At 45.1% G+C, this 15,230-nt stretch overlaps 1 protein-coding gene across 1 annotated transcript in view; it reads right to left on the bottom strand.

The window, feature by feature from the left end:
• The window catches only part of LOC143280998 (uncharacterized), a 45,122-nt gene extending 30,516 nt beyond the window's left edge, over positions 1 to 14,606 (bottom strand). The window contains exon 1 of the mRNA XM_076585857.1: positions 14,101 to 14,606. The gene's annotated coding sequence lies outside the window, so the exon portion shown is untranslated. The remainder of the gene's footprint in view (positions 1 to 14,100) is intronic.
• Between the last annotated feature and the right edge of the window lie 624 nt (positions 14,607 to 15,230).

Genomic DNA, 15,230 nt, shown 5'->3' with positions numbered 1-15,230 from the left:
TTGGTCGTTTTGTCCATGATAATTTCTGTATTCAGTGGAGCGTTAACCCTAGGCACATTCGTGTGTCAGCTTGATTACAGAAACTACTGTGGTGGATGGTCGATTTGAAACTTTTTACTTACGTAACAATTGAGTTTGTTTAATCAGAGGGTTCAAGACAAATTAACATTTGGTCAACAGATATAAGGACTTTTATGTTATCGTGTTGTTCCACGTGGAATTAGAAGTAGAAAAATCAAAATACAAATTTACACGTTTCGTTAAACATACTGGCCAAAATAGCTTTCCATCCAAGCCAGCTCCCCAACCCACTACGCCCCACCCACCCAAGCAACAGAAGAAGAGATTCTAGATGTGCTATTGACAATCTAATTGTTCACAAAAATGACCCCAATTGCGTGGATTGACTGCAGTTTTGCACGAGCATAAGTGCCCATGACCTTTAGTGGTAGATCTCTAGCAAACGTGTCTGTATACCCAAAGATGCTGGCTCTTGAAACCTCAATCAAAGCTGCTACCGAGCTTTTAATATGTACCCGCAGATACTGGCACAGTTGCTCAACTTAAACTCAAATGCTCATTCAACACTATACAGTCTGATAGGATTGTATTTGTACATGTGCACAAGTCAGATCCCTAGTTCGGGTCACGTTGCTTCAAAATCCTCCCTTCCATAGGCATCATCTTGAACATTTCCATGGACTTGCAATGTACAGCATTGATGGATGCTACTTCACCATCGGCTAGCATGCAGATAAATGTGTTGCGTGTTGGTTTGGTGGTGTGGTGTGTGGCAGTGCTAGTGTGGTGGTGTGTGTGTGATGGGTGGAGTACACGGTCAGAGTTTGTGGCTTTGAAGTTTGTTGTGGGGGGGGGGTGGGCTTAACCCTGAACCCAGCATAGTGGAAGGAATTTCCAGCGTCGATAGATGAGAATATGCGGCAGACTGCAGGCAGCAAGGTGCGTTGTGCGTGGCACGTGGACTGTGGTGTCAGAAGAGCAGGAGAGAAACGCCCTGCCCGAGTAATCGAAGTTCCCTGTGGTATGCTGTTCTTGGTACTGCCCACTGCAGCCGAAACCAACCGTCCAGTGAGGTAATACGGTTCAGCATCTCGCAGTCAAGATAGCTGCATGAGAACCCCCCCCAGTCCAATTTCGCAGCCCCTGGATATTACAATACGATGTGTACACTGACCCATTTGGACCAAACACAGCATTGCCAACACACCGCTGCACAAGGACAGCATAAGTGTGTTATCTCTCTTTTGAAGATACTATGTCACCAAGAAGTAGCATTGCAAGATCCAACACAGTGAGTAACGTCTCTGTAGTTGTACATTGGTAACTAGTGACAAGACATCTGTAAGGACCAGAATGGACAGTACGTCATACAGGCTTTTACTGAACACTTCGATAGCTATGGTGTGGACCATGACATGGCACATCGAGCCACACGTACAACGTCATGACTGTGCTTACTCGTGGTGTATTTGTACATGACAACGTAGTGCGTCATGACGTGTGCTCTACTTCGTGTGTCAATTTGGTACATGGAACACATACGTGACGTGCATACTTGCTTAATCGTTTTACATTACTATTGGAATCCACACTAGTGATCTTAACTGTGCTTGTAGTTGACACTGATTACGCGTTTTGGGACACGAAGTGACATATGAGATGACTAACTGGTCATACTGTGGATCTGCTTCCTGCAGAACTGAAGATCATTTGAGACAAAATCCATAATACGAAATATCTTAGACGTACTAAAAACTGCCAACAAACTTACGCACTATCATATAACAACACCAGCTCCATACAAAGATCCACACTGATATGCCTAATAACATCCTAGAAGCGAAGAATCGAGCGCTAGTTTAATACGCTCACCATCGTAATTTTCTCCCTAACTAACCATTATTTCTGGTGGTTATTGACATGCAAGCTTTTGCACATATACGAGTGTCCGTTGCCACCATTTCTAGTGGAAGATCTCTACATAATCCGTGGTACTTACCTACTAATATGCTGCGCCAACTCTTAACACCTGCAATCAAATCTTGCTCCTGGTCTTTATAATTATGTAACTCCGCAGATACTGCACTATCTATGTTCACATTAAAACTCACAATGCTCATTCATACACTTATTACAGTCTGATAGGCACTTGTGATTTGTCACTGGTCACTACCGGTCAAATGCCTGTCTGTTCGTGGTCACTTCTGTTACATAAATCCTTTCCCTGTGCCATAGGCGTGCATCATGTCTTGAACATGTTTCACAAAGGACACTTTAGCAATGTGGAAACAGTACATTGAATTATATGCTACGTTCATCCATACGCTATGCACTGCATATAAATGTGTGTGTGCGTGTGTGTGTGTGTGTGTGTGTGTGTGTGTGTGTGTGTGTGTGTTGTGTGTGTGTGTGCGTGTGTGTGTGTGTGTGTGTGTACACGTGTGCGTGTGTGTGTGCGCTTTGTGCATGTGTGTGTGTGTGTGGGGGGGGGGCCTCCACCCTTGACCTACACCACCGCCAGTAGTGGAAGCAGGAATATTTCACAGCCGTCGGATAGAATTGAGAAGTATGCGGCAGTGACTACAGGCAGGCAGCGGTGGCTTTTGTCCTGGCACGTGGACGTGTGTCAGAGAGAGAGAGAGAGAGGCACGCCCTGCCCTGAGTTAGTCGATTATTTCCCTCGTGGGCTCAGGCTGTTCGTTGTGTACACTGATACCACGACTATGGCAGCACTGAAGACCAGACCGTACAGTGAGGTAATACCGGGATAAGATACTCCAGCAGAGAGAGCTGGACAATACAAGGTCTTCAGAGAAGAAGCCCCCCAGTCAAGTGTTTCGAACGGCCCTTAACTCATTACAATATACGTGTGTACACTGACACCATTTTGGACCAAGACTATGGCAGCATTGCAGACCACACCGCACAGTGACGTCATAGTGTGTTTTATTCTTTTTTGTATACTGATACTATGTGGACCAAGACTATGTCAGCATTGCAGACCACACCGTACAGTGACGTCATACTGTGCTCTGTATGTGTGTACATTGGTACTATGTGGACTATGACACTGCAGACCAGAATGTACAGTGACGTCATACAGTGCTCTATACGTGAACACATTCATACTATGTGGACCATGACGATGGCAGCATCGCAGACCACACCGTACAGTGACGTCATACTGTGCTCTACTCGTGTGTACATGTGTACTATGTGGACCACACCGTACAGTGACGTCATACTGTGCTCTACTCGTGTGTACATGTGTACTATGTGGACCACACCATACAGTGACGTCATACTGTGCTCTACTCGTGTGTACATTGGTACTATGTGGACCATACCGTACAGTGACGTCATACTGTGCTCTGTACGTGTGTACACTGATACCGTTTGGACCATGACTGTGGCAGCATTGTAGACATGACTACACTGACGTCATACTGTGGATCTGCTTCCTGCAAGAACTGAAGAATCATTTGAGACAGAATACCATTATCAGCCGTAACATATCTCTGACGTACTAAAAATCCAAACAAACATTCAGCGCACAATCTACAGTAACAGACACCAGGCTCATCACAAGGATCACACGTGGAGTGATGGCCTAGAAGTAACGCGTCCGCCTAGGAAGCGAGAGAATCTGAGCGCGCTGGTTCGAATCACGGCTCAGCCACCGATATTTTCTCCCCCTCCACTAGACCTTGAGTCGTGGTCTGGACGCTAGTCATTCGGATGAGACGATAAACCGAGGTCCCGTGTGCAACATGCACTCAGCGCACGTAAAAGAACCCACGGCAGCAAAAGGGTTGTTCCTGGCAAAAGTCTGTAGAAAAATCCACTTCGATAGGAAAAACAAATAAAACTGCACGCAGGAAAAAAATACAAAAAAATGGGTGGCGCTGTAGTGTAGCGACCCGTTCTCCCTGGGGAGAGCAGCCCAAATTTCACACAGAGAAATCTGTTGTGATAAAAAGAAATACAAATACCAATGACCCTTTTTTCTTCGATCATGGAAGATCAGATATACATGTACCTTGATACCGTAAGGTTATTCATTTATTTATGCCTTCATTTATTTATCTTTATTTATTTATTTATTTATTTACACATTCGTTTATTTATCTATTCATTTAATTCATTAACTTATTTATTTATCTATTCATTCATTTTTTTCATACTTGTAAAAACACTATAGATACACTGTCGTGAGCTTGACGTTGTACTTTGATGTTATATGGATAACTATTGTACCAACACTCTTCTGGGTATATATGTGTTATATATATATATATATATATATATATATATATATATATATATATATACACATTCACTGCTATCGACCACTTGTACTGCTCTGGATAGGACTCAGTGTTGACCAGATAACATAACGCTGACTCCCACAAAGATCATTATTACCGAAAGCTGTTTGTACAGTCGATTAAAAAAAAAAAAAATCTATACTGATTATGATAAATCAGTTTTCTTCTTGGCTTCTCTTCGAACCTGCGAAATATGTTTTCTACATGGTCGTGTATTGACGCGGAGTAAAACATCACCCTGCCTGGACAATACATTTTCACTTATATCAATGTTTTTTGTGGGTTTTTTTTATCTGTCCATATTGCTGTGCTAGCAGTCTTTGATACGTATGTACACGGCCTCACTTATGAACTCTGTACTATCAGTCACGATGTGTGTGTGTGTGTGTGTGTGTGTGTGTGTGTGTGTGTGTGTGTGTGTGACGTGTCACTGTGTGCACATGCATCTGTCTCAGTGCTTGGCTACACTCACCAACAAACGGCACATATACGTCGATTTTACGTGCTTGCGCATATGTTAGTCAACAAAACTGTTCACAAGAATTTCCCTGCTGTTAAAAACAAACAAACAAACAAACAAACAAAAAACATAACCCAACCCTCTCATGTTTACGTCCGTTCTCAGTTCATTACAGAAAAAAAAAATAAAATAAAGAAATAAAAATTAAAATAAAATAAAGAGGAGGGAGTGGCGCACTCAGCAACACACCGTGACGAAAGGATGAGCAGAGAAACACACCCTTATCAAGCGGTGTTCATAAACAGACACAGCCCAGCACACACACACACACACACACACACACACACGGGCGGCGCAGAGCAGGTACATAAACACACCCCTTACCACGCGGACAAGCCCTGGCATACTCCATCCTTGCTCAATTAATGTAACTCCCAGTTTAGTTGCTCGGGTGTACCATTTCTTCAGCTTGCGAACAGCGACTGATCTCTCTCGAGTTAAACTAAATAACTTATCTTGTTGTTGTTGTTGTTGTTACGGACATCATCAACATAACCATCATCATCATCATTATTATTATCATCATTACTATCATCATCATCATTATCATTATTATCATCATCATCATTATTACCATCTTCACCATGACGTCATCATTATTATCGTCATCAAACTTTCTCTCTCACCTCTCCTCTCCTCTCACGTGGGATGATGGTGGCAAAATGGTCGTCTGCCAATACAGAGTCCGTGAGGGTCTGGGTTCTGGGGTCTGGGTTCGAATCCCGCTCTCGCCCTTTCTCCCAAGTTTGTCAGGGAAATCGTACTGAGCGTCTGGTCGTTCGGATGAGACGATAAAACGAGGTCCCGTGTGCAACCATGCACTTGGCGCACTGAAAAAGAACCCATGACAACGACAGTGTTGTCCTCTGGCAAAATTCTGTAGAAGAAATCCACTCGGACACACACACACACACATATAGGCTACATGCATACACCCAAGACCTGACTAGGCGCGTTGGGTTATGCTGCTGGTCAGGTACTTGCCTGGCAGATGTGGTTTAGGGTATATATATATATATATATATATATATATATATATATATATATATACATACAGATAGATAGATAGATGGATTTGTCTGAACGCAGTGACGCCTCCTTGAGAAACAGAAACTGAAACTTAAAACTGAAGGTGAAACTCCCGGTGACCATAAAAGCATATTGTGTACATCATCGTACATGTATACATAAATTTATACAGGTATGCTCACTGCACCCTGTATACCATCACTTCAGGTGGGCGTGGGGGGCACGACTCTTCTGAACGGAACCCTCACATCCTCCCCACTCATGCATTTATGGGAAAAGGATTACCCCCCACACCCCCACAAACACACACACCCGTTCCCCCCTTCCTCCCACAATGGGCTGTATAATTTTTTTTAATCATATATATATATTTTGAAGTGGGGCGTAGTCGTTAACAACTTGATTGTGGAAGAAAAATAAGATGTATCCCTGCCTTCGGGCATTTTGTTTTGTTAACGTGATGATTGACGTGGCTCAACGGCCGATCTGTCTGCAGCCTATACAGTGTGTGTGTGTGTGTGTGTGTGTGTGTGTGTGTGTGTGTGTGTGTGTGTGTGTTGTTGTTGTTGTTGTTGTTGTTGTTGTTGTGTGTGGTTGTGTTGTGTTGTGTGTTGTTGTGTGTTGTTGCTGCTGCTGCTGCTGTTGTTGTTGTTGTTGTTGTTGTTGTGTGTGTGTGTGTTGTTGTTGTTGTTGTGTTGTGGTGTGTGTGTGTGTGTGTGTGTGTGTGTGTGTGTGTTGTGTTGTGTTGTGTTGTGTTGTGTTGTGCTGTATGTGTGCGTGCGTGCGTGTGTGTGAAAGAGAGAGAGTGTGTGTGTGCGTGTATGTATGTTGTGTAGTGTGTGTGAGACAGAGAGAGAAAGAGAGAGTTGTGTTGTGGTGTGCGCGCGCGCGCGGGCGTGTGTGTGTGTGTGTGTGTGTGTGTGTGTGTGTAATCTTAACTGCCGCAAGCGTATTGAATGAAGTCATGGATGCGTTGGATGACTTGAAAAACAAACAAACAGGAACTGAGGAGAAGATTGCAAGTCTCTCGGGTCATGCACCTGTGGGCACGCACGTACACACACAAAATCACGCCCCCACACGCCCCCCACCCCCTCCCCACCATACACTGTTTATTGTAAAAAGACGTAAAATAAAGGTACAACAACAAATACTACCACCTCTACTAATACTCTGCGCACACAAACACAAACACACACGTGCGCGCACGCGCCCACTGGTAACCGGGCTGTGAAAAAACGTCAAACAACACGACTGTCAACTGCTGCTGTTGCTATTCCTACTACTGTTGTAGTTAAAATACTATCAATAATGCTTCTGCTGCAACAAACTATTACTACACGCTGCAAACCACATGAACTCACGGCAGCTGAAATTAACCCCCCAAAAAAAAAAAAATAAAAAATAAAAAATAAAAACGAAAACCAACCCGCAATGAGATGGTGGTCAGAAGCATCTGAACTTCGACGATGTTTAGTTCGTGGGGCGTTTCTGTCTGAAATGGCCCGATCTTCCACTTTCACGCTGCTCAAACTCAAACAGAACTTCCGATCCGACGAACCCAAGTTAGTTTCTTCACGCATCGAGCTCAGCAACTTGAATATTGTCAACACTGTGAGCAGGATGATTGTCAACAAATAGTAAAGAGTGGGAACTCTCTCCATACACAAGGTACACAACTTCAAGTCAGCGCTGCTTACGTTACCGAATCACCTCGCACACAGGTAAATAAAAGGTACATTGGAACAAACCCAGACACTTCCTCAAAAAGGAAGCGCCGGGCCTGTCATTATACAGATCATTTGACGTGTGCACACAGCAGCAAAGACAGAAGAAGTGTGCAAACACAAATTTGCTTTTATTCAAGACTGGCAAAGCCTCTTTAAACCCTGAACAAGCCACGCAGAACACATTGACACACAGTCTTCAGCCTATCCAGCAAGAAGCAAGAGGCGAAGTTGACACTGACAACCAAAGGCTTGCAGAGGAACCTACCTACCTGGGAGTGACCTTTGACCGCAGGCTCACTTGGAAACAGCAGATCACTAGATGCTGTAGCAGGGCCAAGCTGAGACTGGCAACCATGAAGAAACTTGCTGGGACGGACTGGGGGGCTGATGAACGTATTCTGAAGAGACTCTAGTCTAACCTCGACCATCTCAACAAGATACAGAACCAAGCTCAGCGTGTCATAACTGGCGCCATGAGATCCACCCCAATCCTGAAGATGGAGGAGACCACTGGGCTAGTCACTGGAGGACAGAAGGGACACAAAGATCCTCATCCAGGCAGCAAAATTCAAACGCCTTGAAAACCATCCAATGAACAACAGAATGAGCAGACCCACCAAGAGCCGGCTGAAAAGAGGCAGCTTCATCCACCAGTCAAGACGCCTTGAAAGACAAACCCCAGTCTTGATGGAACACAAAGCAAAGCCTATCCCGGCAAATGTCACCCACCCATCTTGGAAGAGGCAGGTGTTCCCAACAGTCGTCACCAGCATTCCCGGAGTGGAGAAGAGAGGAACACAGTTAGACACCCAGTCTGGCCATGGAGTACATCTGCAACCAGTATCTCCAGGAAGACTGGACTCATGTCTTTACAGATGGCTCCGCCACAGAAGCAACGAGGGATGGTGGAGCTGGAATCTTCCTCCGATACAAAGACGGAGATGAAGAAATTGCAATCCCAACAGGAAAATACTCCACCAGCTTCCGAGCTGAGCGAGAAGCCCTCTGTGAGGCAGCCACAACAGTCTCGCAGAACTCCACAAGAACAACAGGGCAGGTGGTTGTGTTCTCAGACGCTCTCTCCGTGCTCCAAGCCTTCAAGAACTCCCGCTGCAAAGAACAAAACCATCTCACTTCAGCCCTTGTTGCCCTGAGTGCCAGAGTGGAGAAAGTGGTGATACAATGGGTACCAGCACACTGTAGCATCAGAGGCAACGAAAAAGCGGACATTCTGGCAAAAGACGGTGCACAGAAGGAGCAGGCCAACAAAGTGGTGTCATACGATGAAATCAAGACAATCATCAAGGCACATCAAGGAATAAAAAGGCGCCTCCAGCACCCCAAATATAACCCAGAAGACAGATACCATTTGCTGGAACGACGAGAACAGGTCAAAATCTTCCGCCTGAGGACTGGACACAATCGCCTGCTCCACCACATGCACACAGAATTTGGTATTGGACAGTGTGGAGACTGCCCTTGTGGTGAGGGACCAATGACAACCGACCACATCCTTCAAGACTGTACGACGCATGCAGCATCCAGAGGAAGTACTGGCCAACACCGACAGCAGTGGAAGCCACGCTGTACGGCACCCTGGAGGAGCTGCGACGGACGGCAGCCTTCATCGAGGACACCGGGCTGCTCATCTAATGGAAGGTGAACGGGGAAGAAGAAGAAGAAGAACACACTGACGATACAGAACAAACACATGGTTGCCTCGGTGGTTTTTCAACTAGAAATTAATAAACAATAAGGCCAGGAGATCAAATGATTAAATAGTAAAGAGTGGTAACTCTCTCCATACACAAGGTACACAACTTCAGGTCAGTGCTGCTTTCGTTACCGATTCAACTAGCACACAGGTAAATAAAAGGTATAAACCCACATTGGAACAAACCCAGACACTTCCTCAAAATAGAATATTGTCAAGTGAACAGAGGATAGATAGAGGAGAAAGGTGGGGAGAGAGAAGGAGAGAGAGAGAGAGAGTTTCAAGAGTTTCACTTTCTCAAGGAGGCGTCACTGCGTTCGGACAAATCCATACACGCTACACCACATCTGTTGAGCAGATGCCTGACCAGCAGCATAACCCAACGCGCTTAGTCAGGCCTTGAGTGCATGCTTACATATTTGTGTACCTATGAAAGTGGATTTCATTTTACGTAATTTCGCCAGAGGACAACACTCTCGTTGCCATGGGTTCTTTTTCAGTGCGCCAAGTGCGTGCTGCACACGGGACCTCGGTTTATCGTCTCATCCGAAAGACTAGACGCTCAGTTTGATTTTCCAGTCAAACTTAGGAGAAAGGGCGAGAGCGGGATTCGAACCCACACCCTCACGGACTCTCTGTATTGGCAGCTGAGCGTCTTAACCATTCTGCCACCTTTCTCATAAAAAGAGAGACAGCGCCCAATATGGGAGAGAGAGAGAGAGAGAGAGAGAGAGAGAGAGAGACAGACAGACAGACAGAGAGAGAGAGAAACTATGGGACAGGAACTCTGTGCTGAGACAGGAAGTCTGTGCTGTAGCTCCAGCGTTGGTATGTCACAGTAAAGTGATAGACTCTTGCGTGAAACGTATACCGCATTCTCTCTGCGTCTCTGTCTGTCTGTCTGTCTGTCTGTGTCTCTCTCTTTCTCCCTATGCCCCCCACCTCTCCCCACCAACTGAAGATTTATATTTCCACAAAGCAAAGGGAGTATGAAAGTGCTTTCTAAAATAATGGTATACCTAAGTAAGTGATAGTTACACCGTAGTCTCTATTTCTTTCAGCTGTACTGTTTTGCTTTTGTTTCTACCTTTCCTTTGTAAACATTTGCTATCCAGAGCAGTCAGAATAATTCAGTGTTGCAAAACAAAGTTCAAAATGACTGTGCTGGAAGGAAGGAGGAAGACGAAGGTTGCAAAATGTAAAGGTATTCATCTTCCAGTACAGTGTCCGTGAGGGTGTGGGTTCGATTCCCGCTCTCGCCATTTCTCCCAAGTCTGACTGGAACAATCAATCTGAGCTTCTAGTCATTCGGACGAGACGAAAAACCGAGGTCCCGTGTGCAGCCACGCACTTGGCACACCGAAATAAGAACCACGATTTTTCGTGGAAAGAACCCACGGCAACAAAAAGGGGTTGTCCTCTGGCAAAATTCTGTAGAAGTCCATCCTGATAGCTACACAAAATATATGCATGCACCCAAGGCCTGTCTAAGCACGTTGGGTTATATGCCACTGGTCAGGCATCCGTCCGGCAGATGTAGTGTAGCATTTTTGTCCGAACGCAGTGACGCCTTCTTGAGAAAATGATACTGAAAACTGAACTGTACTTTCCGTGTACATCATGACACCGTAAACACTAGCACAAAGTCTCTACAAACTGTCACACACACACACACACACACACACAGACACACACACACACACACACACCATTTAACATACCAACGACTGTTAACAAATGTTTTGGGTGAGGGGCAATTGATGAGGGCGCCAGGAACGGGGAAGAGGAAGGTGGGGCAGGGGGTGGGGGCGGGGGGCTGATCCATTGATTTTCAAAATGACCTATTGACTTTGTGGTGAACTGGTCAAATGACGCATGGTGTCCTGAGCCAGACCTAAACTCTGCACACATACACACACACACGCGCGCGCGCGCGCGCACACACACACACACACACTCACACGCACATTCACACAGAAGGACGGAGAGAGACGGGGCATAAGAGAGACTGAGTCACAGACAATGCTGACTGAAGTTGTAATGAGATCGATTAAATGGCAACAGCTCAAACAATGTGAAACAGCTCAGATTTAAAGCCTCACACACACGCACGCACGCACGCACACAAACACACACACGCACGCACACACACACACACGCACACACACACGCACACGCACACACACACACACGCACACACACTCACACATGTACACACGTGTACATCGCCGGACGGGGACAAGTCAGGACCGATAACTGTTTCAAGTTCTGACTGCACTGCTATTTTTATCGTGACCCGGAGCCGGGGGGTGGGGTTGGGGTGGGGGGGGGGGGGGGTACCTTCCACCCACGACTGACTGGCATTGTGTTTCGCCATACCGCTGTCACAGTATGGGACAGATTGCAGGAGAGTGGAGGGAGGGGGGCGGAGGGGTAGGGAGGGGACCGCAGGAGAACAAAAATAAATTAAAAAAACAAAAAACAAAATAAAAAAACAGCGACAGTGACTGACAGGTCTTTTGTGAATGAGTTTGGCCATGGCCCAAGTCCGTGTCAGAGGCTAGGCCCTCGGTGTGTAAGCCCTCGCTCTAAAGTGCCTGTTATAATAAGAACAGTGTTTAATGTCACGTCAAGAAGGCTGAACGAACGGTATGGAGCAAAACCTCTCTCTCTCTCTGAAACAGAAGTGAATGACTGAACAACATTTAGGGCAGAAATGTTGATCGTCCAGAAGTTGTATCCACCAAAAGAATGCAGGTTCTTATAAATGCACGATTAACGACACCTGTTTGCAGTTTGTCGTGATTCATTTGAACTGAATGGGAGTTTTGTCACAGAATGGGACGGAGATAAAGGAGTGGTTGAAATGAATAAATAAATGAATAAACAAACAAAGACATAAATGAATAAATAAATAAACATTTGCTTCAGAACAGGAATCGATCCACAGACAGGTGGCTCGACTGTAAAACAAAGACGGTCATTGGTATTTATTTATTTACGGCAGGTCACTGTGTCTTTCCAGACTGTCACAGTCCAAGGCCTAATCTGTAAATACGCGCGCACGCACGCACGCACGCACTGACACATATTACCACTATCACTGTGATCAGACAGACAGGTGGGCGGGCGGAACACAGAAGGAAAGGTGACAGTATTGACAACAGCTACATTTTATCACTTTTTCTCTGATGGTAGCCTACAGCTGACTACACACACTTTTCTCTGTCACACACACACACACACACACACACACACACACACACACACACACATACACTGACACACATTGCCGTATGGGAAACCAAAGTACGTACGTACAGATCAACTGATACAAACCATACAATTCTAAATATTACGTCTCCATGTTTCAGTTATGATACATTTGACATAACATCTTTCTTTCCATTCAAATATCTGTCGGATTGCAAAAACTACGAAATGAGAAACCAATGCGTGCGCGCGCGCGTGTGGTGTCCCTGTGTCTATAGTGTGTGTGTCTGTGTGAGTGGTTTTTGATTGTTTGTTTGTTTGTTTGTTTATTTTATTTTATTATTATTATTTTTTAATCAATGAATGTTGTGTCTCATATATCTGAGACGGGGTCGCGGCCAAAAATAACAAGGACATAACATAGAAGTCAATAGGGTGACTCCAGTTTGATCATTCACGTCCCAAATAAGGTTTAGTTATCACGCTGACATCATTTTCTTCTTTTTAATCATGTCTGTCTAGTGATTATCTACCGTACCTGTCGGATCGTGCATAAATAATCTTATCGCGAGTGGTGATGACTCATGTTACAAGAAAAGAGATGACCATCACAAAAGAGAACATCGGTCATAATCACAACTTATACACTGACATGGTTATAACATGCATGCGTGTGAATGACTGGTGCGAAAGCGCTTTGATTTGTCTCTGCACAAGATCCAGCGCTATATAAATACCATTATTATTATTATTATTATTTAACTAAATTCTGAAATAAAACCGGCACTCAGCGAGGTTCTGAACCTGCTATGCGCACAAAACCAGTAGCCAGGTATAAGCGGCATGATGTTTTCGGTTCTCTGGCCCATGACTAACTCTCACACATCAATCAATATATTAATGATGATATACCAGTAGCCAGGTATAAGCGGCATGATGTTTTCAGTTCTCTGGCCCATGACTAACTCTCACACATCAATCAATATATTAATGATGATATACCAGTAGCCAGGTATAAGCAGCATGTTTTCGGTTCTCTGGCCTGTGACTAACTCTCACACATCAATCAATATATCAGTGATAACAGTAAGTAACCAAACAGCCTTATTTGAACACACTGGAAAACCTCCCCCCACAAAAAACCACAGTGGTCTTTGCTCGGGATGTTTCATAAAGATCTACTCTAATTCGAACTTCATACCTTATAAACCTTTAATGCACAACAGATGCTTTCAATGAATGAAATGTTTTTAAAAATTCAGATGGGGTCGGGTGGTACTTGTTTCACAGCACATCGATCTTTGACGATGGGTCTCGATCCATGACCTTACCTTACCTATCAACGTGCTTATTCATAGAATCATCATCGACAACACAGAACTGTACTGAAAACATCATCGCCAAAAGGGTAAATATAATCAGCAGTCCCAGGATCTCATGGATTTGACATGGAAGTGCTTCCGAGGCCGGAGATAAGTATTAAAAGAAATAGGTTACCAAAAAAAAAAAAAAAAGGACAAATAAGTGAGCAAACACGCTTCTCACCTGATGCTTTGCCGCGAAAAACGATGACCTCTCAAAATTAAAGATGGTCTGGTCTCTCTCTTTCTCTCTTTCCCAGGAAGTCTTCACGTAAAAAACAGAACAGCGGAAACAAAACACCACCTTTGCGTGCCGACTCGTTTGGCGCACAAAGGCTGGGAACCAAACCACAGGAACGTAGCCCAGTCAACACAAACTCCAGTACTGGTGACCCGTGGGACGAAGACAGGAAGCCGCTCCGGTCAAAACAGTTCTTTGTCGTTTTTCTTGGTCAAACAGTAAGGTGCACAGCCGGCCCGGCAGAACGAACTCGTGAAAACGGCTGTCAGTAGTCAGTCACATACCACGAACAGATAAACAGGCAGCCTTTGAAAGTCCACCTCGAAGCCCCATGTGTGTGCGTGCGTGTCTACCATTGAGGCTGTGGCGGGGTGTCTGCACCACACACACCACAAGGTGAATGGCTGGCTGAGTGAATGAACCAACGGTGGCGGTGTGTAGTCGCTTTGGCCTCGCCTGCCGTGTGACCTGCGTGTGTGAATGTGTGCGTGTCCTGTGTGTAATTGCCGTGTTGCCTGTCGCAGGTGATGTGCTGCTGGTTTCCTTTTTGTCCGCCAGGCGAGCTTTCGTTGATCTATATAAACTTCAGAACCAGTAAAGGCCAACTTCTTTTTGTACCTGAGCCTCGGGCAACCCCCACGTTCACTTGTACACGGTGCAGGCCTGTACGTTTGAGACCCTTTTCCCGCGTCAGTAAAACACCCCATTGACCATGCGCTGATTACCTCCCAACACAAGTAGTACAATCAACAACACAGTCAGTGCGAGATGTTTGACGTGCATATCGTTTTTCATATTCTGCAGTCACCGCCCAGGATCATTCTGTCTCTGTCACACAACCCAGCGCCGGTACAGTTCTCAGGGATCTATCACTAAGGATGCCATCAGATAGCCTACCACCCACCAGAGGAGACCGTGGCCAAGCACCGCCACCTACTGATGAGTCATTCGTTCTGAAACTACGTGATGTCACATCACTGAGATGCAGCAGCTCTGTTCCTTCAGCCCATTTCTATATAATAATAATTATTATTATTATAATGGATACTTATATAGCACACTATCCAGAAATC

The sequence above is a fragment of the Babylonia areolata genome, chromosome 4, assembly GCF_041734735.1.
Source record: "Babylonia areolata isolate BAREFJ2019XMU chromosome 4, ASM4173473v1, whole genome shotgun sequence".
In the NCBI taxonomy this organism is placed as follows: Eukaryota; Metazoa; Mollusca; class Gastropoda; order Neogastropoda; family Buccinidae; genus Babylonia; species Babylonia areolata.
This window is presented reverse-complemented; position numbering and strand designations above follow the sequence as displayed.